This window comes from Myotis myotis, unplaced genomic scaffold (assembly GCF_014108235.1).
Source record: "Myotis myotis isolate mMyoMyo1 unplaced genomic scaffold, mMyoMyo1.p scaffold_m19_p_14, whole genome shotgun sequence".
NCBI classification, from domain to species: Eukaryota; Metazoa; Chordata; class Mammalia; order Chiroptera; family Vespertilionidae; genus Myotis; species Myotis myotis.
In genome coordinates this window covers 17,930,933-17,937,037 of record NW_023416318.1, presented here as the reverse complement: position 1 = coordinate 17,937,037, position 6,105 = coordinate 17,930,933, and the positions used below count along the sequence as shown (strand labels likewise).

The 6,105-nt window shown below is 42.7% G+C and overlaps 1 long non-coding RNA gene across 1 annotated transcript; it reads left to right on the top strand.

Moving 5' to 3' along the window:
- Positions 1-1,928: 1,928 nt before the first annotated feature.
- LOC118668764 lies at positions 1,929-4,129 on the top strand. The gene is made up of 3 exons (XR_004971757.1): positions 1,929-2,216; positions 2,490-2,592; positions 3,562-4,129. It is a non-coding gene; the product is annotated as an uncharacterized LOC118668764 (long non-coding RNA).
- The last annotated feature ends 1,976 nt before the right edge of the window (positions 4,130-6,105 follow it).

Genomic DNA, 6,105 nt, shown 5'->3' with positions numbered 1-6,105 from the left:
CCCCTCCTGGCCTGATTCCCTTAACTGCCTATCTGCTCCTCCCTCCTGACCTGATCCCCCTAACTGCCTATCTGCTCTCCCCTCCTGGCCTGATCCCCCTAACTGCCTATCTGCTCTCCCATGCTGGCCTGATCCCCCTATCTGCTCTCCCCTCCTGGCCTGATCCCCCTAACTGCCTAACTGCTCCCCCCTGCTGGCCTGATCCCCCTAACTGCTCTCCCCTCCTGGCCTGATCCCCCTAACTGCCTATCTGCTCCTCCCTCCTGGCCTGATCCCCCTAACTGCCTAACTGCTCCCCCCCTCCTGGCCTGATCCCCCTAACTGCCTATCTGTGCTCCCCTCCTGGCCTGATTCCCTTAACTGCCTATCTGCTCCTCCCTCCTGACCTGATCCCCCTAACTGCCTATCTGCTCTCCCCTCCTGGCCTGATCCCCCTAACTGCCTATCTGCTCCCCCTTCCTGGCCTGATCCCCCTATCTGCTCTCCCCTCCTGGCCTGATCCCCCTAACTGCCTATCTGCTCTCCCTTCCTCTCTGCACCCTTCGGACTCCCGGCACAGGCGTGCTGAGAGCTTTCTGCCGAAGTCCCGCCCCCATCCTGATTGGTCATTATGTGACAGCGTCCCAGCCAATTTGCATATTCCTCTATCATTAGTATAGATAGCCTACATACTGTGTTATGTTTAAATTTACATGGACAATTTCATGCTATATCTATCCTTTAACAACTTACTTTTTCAATCGTGTTAAGTGGGAATAGCCACATTTTATTTACCCACTCTCCTACAGGTGAACAGTTAGATTGCTTCCACCCTTCTGCTGTAATAAATAGGGCTGTAATGGATAGTCTGATCCTTATACCTTGGGCACAGATGCTGGAATGGTTCATGGGAGTTATTGGCATATATATTTTCTGTCTTCATAATGAACTCTGAAACATTTAAATGAATAATTTACTTATTAAAGAAAAAATAATTATAGAATATATCCACCATTCTGTGGATATGTGTGGTCTCAAATGTCTCTGGATATGCATGGTTTGATGCTTTAGGGTATGTTAACCTAACCTATAGAAAGATAACAGATAATACTAAGTCAATGATAATGACTCTTTGCACCTTAAGAAAAGTAGAAGTTTATGGTATTAGCTGACCCTTGTTTGTCTTTTTATGTGTATATTCTATCTCCCCAACAGGAGTGATGATGTGTTAGATTTCTTAGAATTCCCAGCAGGTAAGAGGGTGCCCTTTACATAGTTTAAACCTCTTGGTACTCAAAGTGTGCACCTCTCACACGCACCACTGGCACCACCTGGCTGCTTGTTAGAAAGGCAGAATCTTAGGTCCCATCCCAGACCTACTGAGTGAGATTCTGCATTTTAACAAGAACTTGGGTGACATTAAAGTGTGAGCAGCACTGGCATAAACTAAATGTTCCCTGGACCTTACGAGCAGGTGTGGTTAATTTTGATTGTGTTAATCTCAATAACTCATATTCCCTAATCCTACCTAATTGGTTCTCAAGGACCTTAACTATTCCTGTGCCATGTGATAAGTGTCACCCAGAGGGCTGTGGGGCATAGAAAAAGGGCATTTTCAGAGGGGTGAGTCAACATCTTCTCAAAGAAGTTGACGTCTAAGTAAGTCTTAAAGGGCTCAGAGTCATTAACCGGTTAGAGAAGGGCAGGGTGTTCTAGGCGGAGGGAATCAAGTGGGGAAAATGCAGGTGTGCTTGAAAAATGTTTAGGGAGCTCCAGGTAGCTGAGTGCATATAAAGAAGTAGCAAAACAAGAAGCTGTAGTACAGATTATGAAAGATCTTATTTACTAAGCAAAATAGTTCTGGCTTTTATCATTCAGGCAGGCTGGGAAAAACGAGTGAAGTGTTTTGAGTAATAAATGACACAATTATACTTGTAATACAGGTAGGTCACTCTGGAAACAGTTTCAAGATTGAATGTGAACGAGGCTGGAGTGGCAAAAAAAAAAAGCGACAGATGGCAAGGTGGCCAGCATATCCAGAAGTGGCTCACAGACCACGGTCAACAAAGGGAGTCTTGAGAAACGCCCCACCAGAGAGTGGTGGTCTATGTGGCTGTGTGACTGCAGATCCAGATGGCTGACCTGTGATGGGGCTGGCAAGAGTGAGCTTTAGTCACACTTCTCCAGGTTGGATGCTACAAAGATGATTAACTCGCATTCTCTTAGCAGGCGCTTTGGTAAGTCAGTTGGTCGGGATGGACATATTTTGTGGGAGGTAACAGACTTAACACAGGTGATGTGTTTGAGACTTGTGTGCTCACTCATTTAGTAAACACTTGAGTGTCATATGTGTATTATACTTGTGGAAGGATAAAAGCACCATGGCGGGCTCACAAAAGCTCCCAAGGGCCACGCACCAAAAACCCTAATTCCTTAATGCACGGATTTTATAGTTTCTCTTTTATACCTGAGTGTAACCCAAGATTCAACCCTGCTTCACCCTACTCCAGAAACTGCTTTGAACAACAGGGAAGGAAGAACCTTGGGAAACCTAGAACTCTGATCCACTCGAACCCATGCTCGGGAGTCCTGAGATGAGCCACAGTATTCAAGGTATGCCATCCTCTTCTTGGCATCAGTTGTCCATCTTTTTTTTTTTTTTTTTTTTTTTAAATATATTTTATTGATTTTTTACAGAGAGGAAAGGAGAGAGATAGAGAGCCAGAAACATCGATGAGAGAGAAACATCGATCAGCTGCCTCCTGCACATCTCCCACTGGGGATGTGCCCGCAACCCAGGTACATGCCCTTGACCGGAATCGAACCTGGGACCTTTCAGTCCGCAGGCCGATGCTCTATCCACTGAGCCAAACCGGTTTTGGCCAGTTGTCCATCTTAAACTCCACGCCGCTGATATGGCAGGAAGAGATTGGTTCCGCCTGTTAGTCGGTAGGTATACAACACCCATAGAATCACCACATCAGTCACAGCTGACATTTGCTGGAACTTATGTCCTGAGCCCTGTATTTAATACTTTATTTGCAGCATCTCACCTAGATCTCACATAGATCCTTGAGGTAGAGACTGTTATTTTTTTAGCAATTATCTTATGAGATTATAAAACATATAGAAAAGTATATAAGACATGCAAAATCTTTGTATGGACCTAATACCAATTTGTAAACTCCTGGAGGTCAGGGAGTATCTTATTCATCTGTATACCCCCTCAGCACCTGAGATTGAGCCTTGAGACACTACTTAACATATTGCGGATGGATAACGAGAATTTGCCAGCTTTGTTTAGTTCCACTTCATATTACACAGTGTTTTACAAGTTTCATACTTTAAAAAGATATTAGCTTGTAAGAACATGTAATAAATAACTTCAAAATGCAATGGGTATTTAGTTTTAAAGCTTGCCTTTAACATTTATGTAAAACGTTTTTTGTACTCGTTCAATAGAAACTTATCTGGCCACTGGGTAAAGCTAGCAATAAAACTACTGGTCCGCAATGTGTTAATGTTGTTAGGGCTTAATAAGCTGATAGCCAAAAGAAAACAAATGGTCCCTTGTCTTAACAGGTCTCGACTCTTGGTGCACTTTACTCTCACCTGTGGAACTTTGAATGACACAGTTGCCACTGCCCACGCCTGGAGACCCCGGTGCAATGGGAGAGTCCTTCATCATAGCTGGATTTTGACCATACAGATAGTTGTACTCACCTTTAACTCAAATGAGAAGAATGTGTTTGCCACGACTTCACTAAACATGAGACTAGAAGCTCTATGATATGTATTTATCATCTCTTTCCTTCTAAAATGATTTTTCTTATACAGCTCCTCCTTTCAAATATTTAAATACTCTAGGGAATATCAGTAAATGTATTTTTAAACCCACACTTTCAACATTTCCATTTCAACATTCTTTTTGGATATCAAAAAGAATAAAAGTAATCATCGGAATAAAAATGGAAATTTCTCTGGCAGTGCATAAAAGGGAAACAGTTACTAGGTTGAGAAGGAATCCATTAAGATTATGATTATCAGTAATATCCAAAGAATTTACAGTAGTATTTTTATAAAAGCAAGACTCTAAAATTTGCTCTATTTTGACAATTCTATGAGTGGTAAAAAAAATTTTTTTTGAAATGATGTCTATTTGTGTCCAGAACTGTTATAAATATACTAAATTTCATTTATTCTATTACATTCATCTTATAAACACTATACTAGACACTAGAGATAGTTTATGAAATTGAAAATTACAATGGATATGATAAGAGCATTATTATACATACACACAAGGCACTTCAGGGGCTTAAAAGAGGAGAAAAAAAATGGGGGGAGGGATAAAATACTGAGAAGACGTCTGTGAAGGTTTCCAGGAGGAATTTTTCTTAAGCTTTGAATTTTATCTTAAGGAAAAAAAAACCAAAGCCAGCTAGTTTGAGGAGTATGTATGTATCAGAGTTCTTATTCATGAGCAACAGAAATTGGCATTCATTGATTAACTAGAAAAGAAATTTATTTAAATTATATTAGATAGCTCAGAATTTCCTGGATGACTCAAGAACCAGGTTCAGAGTCCACACAGCCAGAAACATCTCCCAAAATCATGCCAGAGATAATCATGCCATGGTATATAGTCAGTGCCACTGGCCCTGAACATTAAACAGCAACTAGTTCCTGCTGCCTCACTATCGGGAAAGTTCTCTGTTGTTCTTGTTTTTCTGTGTGTCATTAGTTCCTAATTCAAAGTCTTGGGAGAGGCATCTGCTTAGCAAGGCCTAGGGCACATGCTACACCTCGCTGCAAAAGAAGCTAGGAAAGTATCTGCCTAGCTTTCTTTGTTGGATAACTACCACCCTCAAAGCTGAGTGGCTTACAATCAACAACCATTATTATATCTCCAGCTTCTATAGGTTGACTGAGCTCAACTGGACAGTCCTGCTCCAAGTGGTGTCTGCTGAGTCTAAAATCCTCTGAAGGCTCATCTGGCTCACTCATACGGCTGGCTGTGGGCTGGGAGCTCAGCCAGCTACCTAATATTCTTCTGTGAGCTACTTAGTATCATTTCAATAAATTTCTTTTCTACTTAATCAGCCAGGGTTGACTGGTGGAGCATGACTTGGTTGAGGGGGGAATGAGACTAAGAAAGAGATGGAACTCGAGCAGGCCGGTTGTCCTCCATTGGCCTCATCACATGACTGGGCTGCCCACAGTGTGGTGCCCTCGGGGAAGCTGTACCTTTCACATGGTGTCTCTCTTCCAAGAGGGAGCGTTTTAAGCAGCAAAGGGAGAAGCTCCAGATCTCTTAATGCTCAGCCTGAAAAGGTACACAGCACCACTTTCACCCATCCTATTGGGCAAATCAAGCCACCGGCTAGCATGCACTCAAAGAAGAGCAAGACAAACCCCATCTCAGATGTAAAGAGTGGCAAAACATTTCTTTTCCGCAGCTGTCTTTAATTCCCCACACTGGCACTTTCAGCCTTTATACTGGAGGAAAGCAAAGATTCATAAGTTGGTGATTTTCCTAAACATAGAAAAGAAGTTCAGATGCTGAGCTCTCTCGAGCTCTCTCTCTCTCTAAAAAAAAAAATAAAAAAGGCAATTGTTCACTGTAAGAAGCAGGAAGGGCACTCCCAGCAGAGGAAACAGTACTGGAAAGCCACAGAGAGGGCTGCAGCGGGTACTGCCGCTTAAATAGTGCACTACCGATGATAATGTAATTCCCGCTGTGCTCCTGCTAACACTGCATTAGAGAACTCCTTGTTGAGCAGACTTGTAATCCTACTGTATTTGTGCATATTAGAGGGTTTAAACTGATTACAATTGATTCGGAGGTTGCAGCCCGCGCTCGTTTTCTCCTTTCTACATCTTTAAAACCCTTTACAAGGTCACTGTTTACGCGAGCTGCTCCAGAATCGGAAACGTGCGTCTGACGATGATTGCCTAGGGAATGCAGGAGTTTGGAAATACGTGTAAGGGAGAGGCAGACCTCATCTGTACAGTCGGGTAGTTTTCAGTAGTCTCTTCTTTCACTTTGCATTATTCAAAAGAGCAGAAGAGTAGAAAGAATAATACAATCAGACGACAAGTATCAACCACCTACATTTGGTTCAA